Source organism: Dama dama, chromosome 19 (genome assembly GCF_033118175.1).
Source record: "Dama dama isolate Ldn47 chromosome 19, ASM3311817v1, whole genome shotgun sequence".
NCBI classification, from domain to species: Eukaryota; Metazoa; Chordata; class Mammalia; order Artiodactyla; family Cervidae; genus Dama; species Dama dama.
The window spans coordinates 74,629,415-74,644,154 of record NC_083699.1 but is presented as its reverse complement, the minus strand read 5'-3'; the positions used below and the strand labels follow the sequence as shown (position 1 = coordinate 74,644,154).

General features: G+C 46.6%; 1 non-coding gene across 1 annotated transcript; it reads left to right on the top strand.

The window, feature by feature from the left end:
• The first annotated feature begins 11,451 nt into the window (after positions 1 to 11,451).
• TRNAE-UUC (transfer RNA glutamic acid (anticodon UUC)) lies at positions 11,452 to 11,524 on the top strand. The gene has a single exon. It is a non-coding gene; the product is annotated as a tRNA-Glu (tRNA).
• Positions 11,525 to 14,740: the final 3,216 nt, after the last annotated feature.

The window sequence follows — 14,740 nt, the reverse complement described above, 5'->3', positions numbered from 1 at the left end:
ATACAACTAAGAACACTCTACCCAGGAAGATTCTCCTTCACATTTGATGGAGAAATCAGAAGCTTTGCAGACAAGCAAAAATTAAAAGAATTCAGCACCACCAAACCAGCTTTACAACAAATGCTAAAGAAACTTCTCTAGGTAGGAAACACAAGAGAAGGAAAAGACCTACAGAAAATAAACCCAAACCAATTAAAATGGTAATAGAATCCTACATATCAATAATTACCTTAATTGTTCAGTTCAGTCGCTCAGTTGTGTCCGACTCTTTGCGACCCCATGAACAGCAGCATGCCAGGCCTCCCTGTCCATCACCAACTCCCCGAGTCCACCCAAACCCATGGCCATTGAGTCGGTGATGCCATCCAACCATCTCATCCTCTGTCGTCCCCTTCTCCTGCCCTCAATCTTTCCCAGCATCAATGTCTTTTCAAATGAGTCGGCTCTTCGCATCAGGTGGCCAAAGTATTGGAGTTACAGTTTCAAAATCAGTCCTACCAATGAACACCCAGGACTGATCTCCTTTAGGATGGACTGTAAATGGATCAAATGCATCAACCAAAAGACAGGCTGGCTGGGTGGATTTATGTATGCACGTCACTTGCCACATCACTTTGCTTGATCCTCCAAATTGTATGTAATTATCTTGTTAGGTTGACCATGTTCCCATTATGGCTTGCAATTGTAATTTTGTTTTTTGTCTGGCTATTGATTGTGAAAACTGATAAACATTTTTTACTATTGTGATTATGTGACTATTACTTAGCTAATACCATTGTATTAACTGATCAACAGAAAAATAATGGAGCTCTATATCACCAAAACTATGATTTAATAGAAACACCTGTAATCACTTTTAAAAATCCAGATGTGTATCAGAATTATCTTGGAATTTTTTGGAAAATACAAATGCTTGGGTGTTGCTTTTTTTTCTCCAGAGCTCCAGATATGTTTCTAATGAGCAGTCATGTTTAAAAACAACTGGACTATATGAGGATATTTTACTTTTATCTAGTTTGTTCCACTTTTAAAATTTCATACTCAGTGCTCCCACTTGATTTAGTTTATGTTTTCCAATTCCTCCATCTTGGTTTTTTTTTGATGTTCTTTTTCAAGCCTTTATCAAGTGTAGTAGAAAATCTTTTGTATACATATATATAAATAATAATGTGTAATGTAAATGTTTTAGAAAAGCTATGAGTTTTTGCCTAACTAAAAAATTTATGACATTTTGATTCAGCTTGTTTGACTTAGTATAATGCTGTATTTCCAACTGAAAAATAGATATGCAACAAAGGTTTACTGTATTCACAGGGAACTATAGTCAATATCTTGTAATAACCTATAATGGAAAATAATTAAATAATATATGTGTATAATATAACTGAATCACCTTGCTGTGCACCTGAAACATTGTAAGTCAACTATACTTCAATAAAATATGTATATTAAGAAGAAAGTAATATGTCATTAAGGTATATTTTGAGATGGCCTATATTATTTGAGTAAACTCCAGGAGTTGGTGATGGACAAGGAGGCCTGGCATGCTGCGATTCATGGGATCGCAAAGAGTCGGACACGACTGAGTGACTGAACTGAACTGAACTGATTCTGGTTCCCCACAGTCCTCATGTGGGGGAAAGGAGAGCTTTCTGGGGTCTCTTTTATTAGGGCATTAATTCCATACATTAGAACTCTACTATCATGGCCTGATCATGAGCCAAAAGTCTCACGCCTTGGGGGTTAGAATTTAAATGTGTTGGGTGGGGAGACATGAGTATTTAGCCTATAGCACTTGATTATGAACTTATTTGGACTCAAGAGTTTCTGTTTGTTCATGGGATCAGTAGTGCCTACCTTGGAGCATAGTGTCAAGCTTGACAGTTCATGCTCACTGGGACAGGTAAAATGTGCCACCCAAAAATGTGTTTCTGGCCTGAGGATTAATTTAGGCTGATGGTTTTTTAAGAAAGAAGACTTGGGAAGTCTTTTTACCTCTCCCTCAGCTGCCTAAAGAATTTAGATAAGGAGCCTGTTCCTGGAATAGAACCACCACCAGAGATATCTACAAAGAACATGGGCCAGAGTGGTAGGGAAATCTACAGATCAGAGTCCACTCTGTGTCCCTCTGTCACTGCAGGGCCCACAAACATTTGTTTACCAAACATCTGCTTTTCCATCTTGGTGAATTGCCTTCTGCCCCTTTGAAGTCCCAAACCACTACCCCTGAAATCCTCTTTTGTCTTTAGCTGAAGATGGTGTTGAAGGCAAGGGCTTCAACCTTTATGGGGTTGTTGTTCAGTCACTAAATCCTGTCCAACTCTTTGCGACTGCATGAACTAACTGCAGCACACCAGATTTCCCTTTCCTTCACTATCTCCTGGAGTTTGCTCAAACTCATGTCTATTGATTCAGTGATGCTATCTATGATTGTGGATTTCATTCTGTCTGCCCTCTGACAGATAAGGATAATAGGTGATGGGTCATGGTGGAATTTTTGTCAAAATGTGGTCCACTGGAGAAGGGAATGGCAAACTACTTCAGTATTCTTGTTTGAGAACCCCATGAACAGTATGAAAAGGCAAAAAGATAATGACACTGAAAGATGAATGCCCCAGGTCAGTAGGTCATATTGGGCATATGCTACTGGAGAAGAGTGGAGGAATAACTTCAGAAAGAATGAAGACATGGAGCCAAAGCACAAGCAATGCCCAGTTGTGAACGTAACTGGTGATGGAAGTAAGTCTGATGCTATAAAGAGCAATATTGCATAGGAAACTGGAATGTTAGGTCCGTGAATCAAGGTAAATTGGAAGTGTTCAAATAGGAGATGGCAAGAGTGAACATCAACATTTTAGGAATCAGTGAACTAAAATGAATTGGAATGGTTCAAATTTAATTCAGATAACCATTATATCTACTACTGTGGGCAAGAATCCCTTAGAAGAAATGGAGTAACCTTCATAGTCAACAAGAGTCCAAAATGCAGTACTTGGGTGCAATCTCAAAAATGGCAGAATGATCTCTGTTCATTTCCGAGGCCAACCATTCAATATCACAGTAAACCAAGTCTATGCCCCAACCACTAATGCTGAAGAAGCTGAAGTTGAAAGGTTCCATGAGGACCTACAAGACCTTCCAGAACTAATACCCAAAACAATGTCCTTTTCATCAGAGGGGACTGGAATGCAAAAGCAGGAAGTCAAGAGATACCTGGAGTAACTCCAAGGCAAATTTGGCCTTGGAGTACAAAGTGAAGCAGGGCAAAGGCTAACAGAGTTTTGCCAAGAGAACACACTGGTCATAGCAAACACCCTCTTCCAACAACACAAGAGACAACTCTACACATGGATATCACCAGATGGTCAATACCAAAATTAGATTGATTATATTTTTGCAACTGAAGATGGAGAAGCTCTATACAGTCAGCAAAAACAAGACTGGGTGCTGACAGTGGCTCAGATCATGAACTCCTTATTGCAAAATTCAGACTTAAACTGAAGAAAGTAGGGAAAACTACTAGACCATTCAGATACGACCTAAATCAAATCCCTTATGATTATAGGGTGGAAATGATAAGTAGATTCAAGGGATTAGATCTGATAGAGTGTCTGAAGAACTATGGATTAAGGTTCGTGACATTGTACAGGAGGCAGTGATCAAGACCATCCACAGAAAAAGGTATGCAAAAAGGCAAAATGGTTATGTGAGGAGGCCCTATAAATAGCTGAGAAAAGAAGAAAAGGGAAAGGCAAAGGAGAAAAGGAAAGCCATTCCCATTTAAATGCAGAGTTCCAAAGAATAGCAAGGAGAGATGAGAAAGCCTTCCTCAGTGATCAATGCAAAGAAATAGAGGAAAACAATAGAATGGAAAAGACTAGAGATCTCTTCAAGAAAATTAGAGATCCCAAGGGAACATTTCATGCAAAGATGGGCACAATAAAGGACAGAGATGGTATGGACCTAACAGAAGCAGAAGATATGAAGAGGTGGCAAGAATACACAGAAGAACTATACAAAAAAGATCTTCATGACCCAGATAACCACCCAGATCACTCACCTAGAGCCAGACATCTTAGAATGCGAAGTCAAGTGGGCCTTAGAAAGCATCACTACAAACAAAGCTAGTGGACATGATGGAATTCCAGTTGAGCTTTTTCAAATCCTAAATGATGATGCTGTGAAAGTGCTGCACTCAGTATGCCAGCAAATTTGGAGAACTCAGCAGTGGCCACAGGACTAGAAAAGTTCAGTTTTCATTCAAATTCCAAAGAAAGGAAATGCCAAAGAATGTTCAAAGTACCGCACAGTTGCATTCATCTCACATGCTAGCAAAGTAGTGCTCAAAATTCTCCAAGCGAGGCTTCAACAGTGTGAACCATGAACTTCCAGATGTTTAAGCTGGATTTGGAAAAGGCAGAGGAACCAGAGATCAAATTGCCAACATCCATTGGATCATAGAAAAAACATGAGAGTTTCAGAAAAACATCTGCTCCTGCTTTATTGACTGTGCCAAAGTCTTGGACTATGTGGATCACAACAAACTGAGGAAAATTCTTCAAGAGATGGGAATACCAGACCACGTTACCTGCCTCCTGAGAAATATGTATGCAGGTCAAGAAGCAATAGTTAGAACTGGACATGGAACAACAGACTGGTTCCAAAGAGGGAAAGGAGTATGTCAAGGCTGTATATTGTCACCCTGCTTATTTAATTTCTGTGCAGAGTATGTCATGCGAAATGCTGGGCTGGATGAAGCACAAACTGGAACCAAGATTGCTGGTAGAAATAGCAATAATTTCAGATATGCAGATGACACCATCCTCATGGCAGAAAGCGAAGAAGAACTAAAGAGCCTCTTGATGAAAGTGGAAGAGGAGAGTGAAAAAGTTGGCTTAAAACTCAACATTAAAAAAATTAAGATCATGGCATCTGATCTGATCACTTCACGGCAAATAGATGGGGAAACAATGGAAACAGTGAGAGATTTTGTTTTCTTGGGCACGAAAATCACTGCAGATGGTGACTGCAGCCATGAAATTAAAAGACGCTTGCTCCTTGAAAGAAAAGCTATGACCAACCTAGACAGCATGTTAAAAAGCAGTGACAAAAGTCCGTCTAGTCAGAACTATGGTTTTTCCAGTAGCTATGTATAGATGTGAGAGTTGGACCATAAAGAAAGCTGAGCACCGAAGAACTGATGCTTTTGAACTGTGGTGTTGGAGAAGACTCTTGAGAGTCCCTTGGATTGCAAGGAGATGAAATTGATTTCCTAAAGGAAATCAGTCCTGAATATTCATTGGAAGGACTGATGCTGAAGCTGAAGCTTGAATCCTTTGGCCACCTGATGGAAATAACTGACTCATTAGAAAAGACCCTGATGCTGGGAAACATTGAAGGCAGGAGAAGAAGGGGACGACAGAAGATGAGATGGTTGGATGGCATCACCGACTTGATGGCCATGAGTTTGAGTTAACTCTGGGAGTTGGTGATGGACAAGGAAGGCTGGTGTGCTGCAGTCCATGGGGTTGCAGATTTGGACATGACTGAGCGACGGAACTGAACTGAGCCTGGCTTTGCCACCAGCCATTCCCCCCATCAGAAAGCAAGAACTATAAATCCCACACCCTTCAGGAGGAGAACCACAATCACAGGAAGCTAACCGAAATGATCACATGGATCACAGCTTTGTGTAACTCAAGGAAGCTAGGAGCCTTGCCGTGCAGGACCACCCAAGACGGATGGGTCATCTTGGAGAGTTCTAACAGTATATGGGCCACTGGAGAAGGGAATGTAAACCACTTTAGTATTCTTGCTTCAAGAACCCCATGAACAGTGTGAAAAGGCCATTTTGGTGAGATGCTCACTTTCCCAGGCCTCCTCCATGTAATTGAACTTTTGTTTGACGTTCTCCTGTTAATCTGGCCCAGGTCAATTTAATTTTCAGAGCTGCTGGAAGAACCTGGAAGGGCAGAGGGAGCGGTATTCCTCCCCGATGTCGTGGAGCAGTACTGCTTTCTCCACTGAGCCGCGCTCTGATGGCTGACAGCTCTCTCTTGCTGGACTGGGAGCTCACTGAAGTTCCTGGTTCTATCTTTTCCTTGATTCCCTGGTAGGACAGACCCACAGTCCCTGCAATTCCAAAATGAAAAAAGTTAAGACTGAGACTTTTTTTTCCCCATTAAGCTTGGTGCCAAGACTTGTTTTGCTGCAGAATCTGACCTGACTTGACTGTAGTATTCCAGCCCTCCCAAGGATATGGGCATCTCTGTTGGTCGCTGAGGCTTCTTTTCCATTTTGTGACTTTGGGCTCAATTGCACTGTTCATGCAGAAAAAGAGAGAGACACCCCATTGCTTGCTGTGGGAGAAACTCTCCTTGCTGATATAAGGAAGCTAGAGATGTTGGGACCCACCATGAGATGACTTTCAAGATCACAGGACAGGCTGTAAAAGCTTTGCAGTATTGGTGATGACCAACACCTACTGAAACATGGAGTGGAAACCACTGTGGGCGGGGAGGTGGTGGTGGGGCGGGGTGGGGGGAGTGGGGTGGGTAGTGATGAGGTGGGTGAGTGGGGATGATAACAGGAGTGAGTGGTGTGTTTGGCAGTGAGGACGCCAGCATATGCCAAATGGCGGTTTGCTGCTCATGAAACAGCTTGGATGTCGCAGGAAGAACTGATCTTTAAAGGTGAGCATGAATATTCAGAAGGTTGGCTGTGGAAATTTAGGAGGTGTCTCCATGAAAAACAATCTGAATGTCTGTGGTAGAAAACCTTCCCTTTAGGAACCACTTGAAAATCACATGGATGAATTTGCTAAGATCGTTTCAGGTTAAAACCTGTCTGCACCAGTCTTCAGATCTGACAAGGCAGCTGGGCCCCGTGCTCCATTTCTAGAAGAGCGTTAGAATGGTTGAGGAGGATGCAAGCAGGGTTTCAGGATGAAAGGACTGGTTGTGGCTGGAAAAAGCCACAGGTGTGCATGACGAATGTGTGCCCATGCCCTCTTATACAAACAAATACGTACTGGTAACCCAGTGAGTGTTTTTCCATCTGCTTGATAATCCTTTTCAATCAGCAGTATGAATTCACTGAGAGAAGCCAGGCTGGGCGAAAACAAATATTGTCTTATTCCTGCATACCATACCTTCTTGAAAGTCTTTTGAGAAGTAATATTTCTGACATTCACTTTCCCCCAAATTTATGAAAGGAGTTTTGCACTCCATGGAGAATGAATATAGGGACTTCCCTGGGGGTCCAGTGGATAAGACACAGGCTGCTGTGGACCTGGGTTCAATCCCTGGTCAGGAAGCTATTGATAAGATCCCACAAGTTGAGCGCTGTGGCAAAAAAAAAAAAAAAAGAGAGTGAATATAGATGTGTTTTTGAGGTAGGGGGTGTGAGTGCTTCCTAAAGTGGACATAAACCAGGCTTCTGGAATTGTCCCCTCCTAAGACTGCCATTTCCACAGCGACTGGTGCTTGGACGGTAGGCCAAGCTCCTTGACACATGGATGGACAGACTCTGTTCTAATGCAATGCTTGGAACCGACCTGGAGAGGAAGCCTGCCCAGAGGAGGCAAAGGTGATCCGACCTTTATTGTTTACCCCAAAAGTTGATCCACCAGAAGTATAAGTCAGGGACAGGGCCACGGAAGAAAAGCTGGACAGGGAAATGGAGCAGGTCTTATGCCTTCCTTGAGGGATGGAGAAATTGCTGGACTGAATTAAATATAGATGGGGACAAGGAGGGGAGAAGGTGGTGAAGGCTCTGTTGGACACTGGGGAGGCTGCCAGGGACTGTGCGGTCATGAGATGTGACTTGCCAATCACTGACTTTGAGGACATTGATCAGCAAGCAGGTGATTACTGAGACAGAGAGATGGCTTAGTTCTGAGTGGGTTTCTCAAGATAGGCTGAGAGGCCCCATCTTTACAGGGCTGCATTGTGGCCTGAGATGACCATCCACCAGTGCCCACCTCCAGCCTGGTGACCGGAGCCATGCAGAGGGTCTGGGCCGCCTCTAGAGCCGTGGCAGCTGGGCCTGGAGATGACCGACTACACATTCATGTCCAGGCCTAGAGCTTCGCTTGAACTGGTGTAAACTTGAACCTGTATCACATTTTCCTTAGGAGTGAGAAGTCCTAGAGAATTTACTGTCTCAAGTTATCTTGGCATCTCAGGAGCCAGTCTATTACTGTATAAATCAGCTGTAAGCAAGCTGCAATACTGTTTATGGGGTATTTATCCCCTTAGAGGGATGGATTTGGCTGTAGAAGTGTTCATGTATTGATGTTGGGGTCCCGCCCCCCAGCCCTGATGGAGGTTATATAGTGTATAGTATGTCCTATTGTCATTATTTTTAGCTCCAAATGCTTTGAACTCCAAAGCACAGCTGGCCCAGAGGACTCAGCCTGGAGCTCAGCAGAAAGGTCCCAGGAAATGCTTGTAAGCAAAGGAAGGGTTGTTACAGACACTCTGATGGAAGAAACCCAGGCTAGCCCCTGGGGAAGAGAGGGGAGGGGAACAGGGATTAAGCCACTTCAGCCAGCCCTGTACTTGACTGATGCTCTTGTGAACAGAAGATGCTGGAGTAAATGCCTCAAAGGAACTTTTCTCTGTCTATCAAGCTCTGTCCCTGAGGGAAGTGCTGGGGTCGAGGTGTCAGATAAAACACAGATGCCCATATATCCAGGAAAGATGAAAACTCTAATTCAAAAAGACACATGCACCCCAATGTTCATAGCAGCACTATCTACAGCAGCCAAGACAAGGGAAGCAACCTGTGTCCATCAACAGATGATTAGCTTAAGAAGATGCAGAATATATATAGTATATATATGTTTATATATTAATACAATGGAGTACTGCTCAACCATAAAAAAGAATGAAATATTCTCATTTGCAGCATCATGGATGGACCTAGAGATGATCGTACTAAGTGACGTATGTAGACAAAGACAAATATATGCCATCACTTTTGTGGAATCTAGAGACCAGTACAAATGAACTTATTTACAAAACAGAAATAGCCTTGGCCTTCCCTGGTGGTCCAGTGGTTAAGATCTGCCTGCTGATGCAGGGAACACAGGTTTGATCCCTGGTCTGGGAAGATGCTACAAGCTATTGAGCCACTAAGCCTCTGTGCTACAACTACTGAACCTGCATGCTGTAACTGCTGAAGCCTGCACGTCCTAGAGCCCATGCTCCACAACTAGAGAAGCCACTGCAAGGCCACAACAAAAGGCCACGTACTGCAACCCTAGAGTAACTCCCACTCACTGCGACTAGAGAAAGCCCGTGAGCAGCAATGAAGACCCAGCATAGCCATTAAAAAAAAAAAAAGAAATAGTTTCACAGGCAGAGAAAACAAACTTCTGGTTACCAAAGGGAAGATGTGGGTGGGAGGGGGGTAAATTGGGAATATGGGATTAACAAACTACTATAAATAAAATAGATAAGCAACAAGGATTTACTGTATAGCACAGGGAATTATATTCAATATCTTGTAATACCCTATAATGGAAAAGAATCTGAAGGAAAAAATGGTAACTGAATCACTCTGCTGCATACCTGAAACGATAACGTGATATTGTAAATCAACCATGCTTCAATGAAAACACAGGATGCCCGGCTACATCTGAGTTTCAGATAAAGGATGAATCATTTCTTAGTATAAGTATGTCCCAAGTGTTGCATGGGATTTATACTAACAAAGTGTCTGTCGTGCATCTGAACGTCGCCCTGCACTTGTATGTACTAAGTCTGGCGGCTTGTAGACGCCCCCTAGCCCAGCCGGCCGCGGGACTCATGTGGCGGCCATTTGTGGAACAGCTGATTGTAGGGTCAGGCTCTGCCGGGGTCTGGGTCATGCCAGCTCATGGCCTGTTGCCTCTCAGCTTCAGACACTCCCTTTTCTGCCTGCTCTGGGCTTTGCGGCCAGAGCCGTGTGGAGCCTGTTCAATACAGGGCCCCCAAAGGACATGAGAGGAGGATTTCTCTTCTGGTTTCAGTGTTCAGGCCCCGCAGTGCACAGAGGCCATTCTCCTGGGGCCTCATCACGGGGCTGACCTGTCACGTCCCCTGAGCAACTTCTCCCGCTTCCCCCCATTGTGGCTTGGCAGAGAGTTTTGGGGGAGGGCCCCTCCAGACACCCCAGAGGGCAGGCCTCCACAGCCCCACTAGGGAGGCCTTCGAGACTTCTCTGCCATGCCTGCCCCAGGCTGCCAGCCACACGGGGCCACGCCCTGCCTGCTCCAGCAAGACCAGGGGTGGGGGTCTCCCTTGGGAGCCCCATGTCAGCCTTAGGGCTCCTCCCTGTACCTGCTCCGCCTGTGTTCTGTAGCTCTCTGTACTGGTTACAGCCAATTCTTTGTCACTCCAACGCCCTTTTGTAATTCTTCTAATAAACCTTCCCCTTCAAATCTCCCTGTGGTTTCTGTCTCCTGCTTGGACCTTGCTGGCCGAAGCGTGAGGCATCTTTAGGCTTGCTTTCATTCTGAACCTAGGCTGCTTTCTCTTTCAGAATGGGAGCTCTGCTTTGATGTTGTTGAGTCGCTGAGTTGTGTCCGACTCTTTGCAAACCTCATGGACTGTAACACGCCAGGCTCCTCTGTCCTCCACTGTCTCCCAGAGTTTGCTCAAATTCTTGTGTATTGAGTCAGTGATGCTATCTAACCATCTGTAAGTTCTCGGATCATGTAGTGCAGAAGCCTGGCTTGAAAGGTTTTGAGCATAATCTTTTGACCCCGGGGGCTCATCTTCCAGTGTCATATCTTTTTTGCCTTTTCATGCTGTTCATAGGGTTCTCAAGGCAAGAATACTGGAGCAGTTTGCCATTGCTCTTCCAGTGGACCACGGTTTGTCAGAACTCTCCACTATGACCCATCTGTCTTGGGTGGCCCTGCATGGCATAGCTCATAGCTTCACAAGGCAAGCTCCTTCTCCACAAGGCAGTGATCCATGAAGGGGATCTGTTTTGATAGCTGGCCTGATTCTTTATGATGGAACTAGGACTGAAAATACCAAATGCCACTCAAAGGCCTCTCCAGGGTCCCTTAGATAACTGTCTGCCTCCTGAGAAGTGGAGGTCACATAACGTCATCGTAACCACTGACCAGCCCCTGGCCGAAGGAACATGGGGGAGCCAGGTCTCCTGAGTTTAGAGGGGGAAGCTGGGCCAGCCTGGGGCTGGGGCTGGATGTAAAGGGATGCAGAGAACTTGATGCAAGATTCTTCCCCAGGAGGGGGTTTGGGAACTTGGAGTTGGCTGCAGTGGGAGCCCACAGGAACACCATGTTCCACCCGGAGCGTCATTGGAGGCAGCTCTTATGCACAGGCTCCAGTGGTTGTTTTGTGGGGGCTCAGAGCAGGCAACCCCCAAATGTGCCTCAATGGCATGTTGATTATTTTGAATTAAAGTTGCTCAAGAAATGCCCATTCTGGGACTTCCCTAGTGGTCCAGGGGTTAGGACTTAGCACTTTCACTGCTGAGGGCCCAGGTTCGATCCCTGGTTGGGGAACTAAGATCCTCCAAGCCTCAAGGCGTGGCCAAAAAAAAAAAGACCAGTGGAAGAGGGACACTCTGACTCTTCTCTCTTCTCTTCCTGTGAAAGGTGCAGCCTGCACCTGGGGGCAGAAGGACCCTTATCACCAGAGACAGGTATTTGGGGCTGAGAGGCCTGTGACGTCTTTCACCAACTTCATGACTTCGTTCATTGACTAAAGTCTGAATTGTTTAGATTCTTCACTAACAGGGCACCCAAACCCAAGATTTTTTGTCCTGTCAATTCCTCCCTAATTTACCATTTTTTTTTTGGTCTTAGGAAAGCTGCCTGCTTTGCCCATTTCTTAGGTTCCATCTATATGAGACTTCCAGGCACATGAATTAAAATTAGTTTCTTTTTCTCCTACTCATCTGTCTAGTGTCAATTTTACTGTTGGTCTAGCCATGAGAACCCAAAAAGGGCAGAGGGGGGAATTTCCCCTCCCCAACAGTTTCTAGCAGAGGAGAAGACAAACCAGAGTGGTGTAATCAGACCAGGGGACATGGGGCCTCCAAGAGACCTTCTTCTTCTGCCCACCTGAAAGCCTGTCAGCAGCCAGTGCTGTCACCCTGCAGGTCTCTAACGGGAGAGAGGGGCCAGAGGGTTAAGGGCAGTCACTGCCCACCTCCCTCGTCAGCCGCAAGTCTTGAGAAGAGGCCTGGTTCCATCAGTAGAGGAGTCTGGGGGCCCAGGGCCTCTCAGGCTACCCTCAGGGATGGTCCCCAACCTCTCTGGGCTCTCCTGGCATTTCTCCGGGGAGACCCCTGCCTCTCACTCTGGCAGGAGGGGGCCCCGAGACCCAGGGGTCTGGACTTACTCCAGTAGGGTGGAGTTGGGGGAATTTCAGGGCCGCTGGCGATCCTAGGGAGCCTGTGTTGTCCTTCAGCATCTGTCAACATCTCCACTCTGGGGGCTCTGAATCTGTGCTTAGTTGCTCAGTTGTAGCCGACTCTTTGTGACCCCATGGACTGTATGTAGCCCACCGGGTTCCCCTGTCCATGGGATTTCTCAGGCAAAAATACTGGAGCAGGTTGCCCTTTCCTCCTCCGGGGGGATCCTCCCCACCCAGGGATCAAACCCGGGTCTCCTGAATTGCAGGCAGATTCTTTATGCGCTGAGCCTTTCTTCTTCTTCTTTTTTCTTAGGCAGCACCGTGCTGCATGCAGGATCCTAGGTACTTGACCTGGGTTGGAACCTGGGCCCCCTGCAATGGGAACTTGGAGTCTAACCACTGGACCCCTAGGGAAGTCCTGAATCTGTGTTTCTAGGGCAGCCTCTCCTGGGAGTTGCCAGGTCTCCTGCCTTTTGAGGAAGGAAGTGGATGCCTTCCAAATCCCCCCCCCCCCCATCCCCTCCTGGGGCCCCCAGGGCAAATTCCCTGTGGATGGATAAGACCAGAATAACAGGACAATTAAGAGGAGGCTGGGCCCTGCTCAGACCACATACTTCTCATTCCTGAAGACAGGAGACCTCCCTGTGCAGTGAGGCTCTTGGAGGTCAAAGGGGAATGATGTCAAGAGATGCTCTGGCCACATTCCATCTTTACTAGGAGATGCGTATGCACACGTGGAAGGATCCTGAGATATACTGAATATGGACTGTGAACCAGGGAAATAAAAATGACCGGCCAAAGGAAACCTGGAAGAATACCCCATAAAATATTTCAAACCACCACTGGGGCGCGACTCAGCTCTCTCTCTCCCTCTGAGTTGTCCGTGTGTCTCTGTACACTCACTGTACTCCTTTTCCTCTTCTGTTAATACTTGACTTGCTTCACTACTTTCCATCTTTGTGGGAATTCTTTTCTGCAAAGCTGAAGGGCCAGGGCTCTTGTCACTGATCACTGGTCTAGTGGCTAGGACTTGGAGCTTTCACCAGCATGATCCAGCCTTAATCTCTGGCTGGGAACCGAAGCCCCGCTCCAAGCTGCTGCAGGCTGGGGCCACCTGAGATCATATCGAGTTGGCCACTCAAGGATCTGGGCTGATGGGAGCATTGGGAGTCCACGTTGCCGCCGAAGCTCCCAGATGGGATTTTCTGATCTTACCAGGGGCGTCCTGCTCAGGTCATAGGGTCACAATCCGGTGACACAGAGTTTTCTTTTAGGGACTCGGACATCCCTGCTCGGCTTCTAAGGTTGGCTGGAGAGGTCACGTGGGTCTCACCCAGAAGTGGACACAAGACGCCCCTTTCATGATGGTCCCACCCAAACGGATGCCCCAGCAGCCCCCACCACATGGTCATAGTGGGCCTGGGGCAGTAAACCCAGGCTCTTGGGTTACTTTGGAGAAGGAAACAAAATCCTCGGGCCTCTTTTTCCCTTAGGGTTTTATCTCTACAAAGACTTCATCCGACCTGAGCATGTTCGGTAAGCTGTTCATAGGGGATGCTCCTCAGCCCCCAGCTGCAGCCCCCTCCCTCATGTGCCCTGAAACCCCCCTCCCTTTCCTCCCCCCAAGCCAGAGGCATTTGGCCACAGATCCCCGCATGTGAAATCAGGCAAACAGTTCTCACATTTCTGTGTGCGGTGGAGGGGGTGGGCTGTCACACTCGGCTTGGGCAAGAGGGATAAGACCGCGGAGAAAGTGAGTACCTGTGGATTATGGGCGACTTTTAACCTTTCTCGGGCCACGGAGTCCTTTTCAATTTTGAATAAAGGCTCTGGCCTAAGTGTGAAAAATTGTACATTTCTGGGGGTTCGTGAACATCTTGAGGTCTGCGGATCTGGGTTAAGAACCATCAGCCCAGGTCTGTGTCTTTTAACATGTGGTCATGGACCCCTCGTGTCAGAAGGGCCTAGGCACTTGCTAAGCACGCAGTTTCCTGGACCTCACCCCATGGGGTCAGGAGTTGGGGAGAGGGGTTTGCAGGGTTCAGCTCCGGGCCTCGGACGGCGCCTTGGGCTGGTTGTGCACTCTGGCTCTGCGAGGCTGCACGCAGACTCTGCCGCTTGGAGCTGCGACTCCACAGCTCCTCAGATCAATAGCTGGCGGGTGTGTCCTCACCCCCTCGAGGGAGGCTGTACGTGGCAGGATGTGGCGGAAAGGCTGTGGTGCCATTCCAAGCCTGAACTTCCATAGGATTTCACACTTATTCTCCAGGAACTGCCAACAGGCGGGCCACCCTGCTGGAGCCTGGAGCCCGGGACAGCTGTGTCCACCTGAGCTGATGGCAGATGTGTGAGATGTCCAG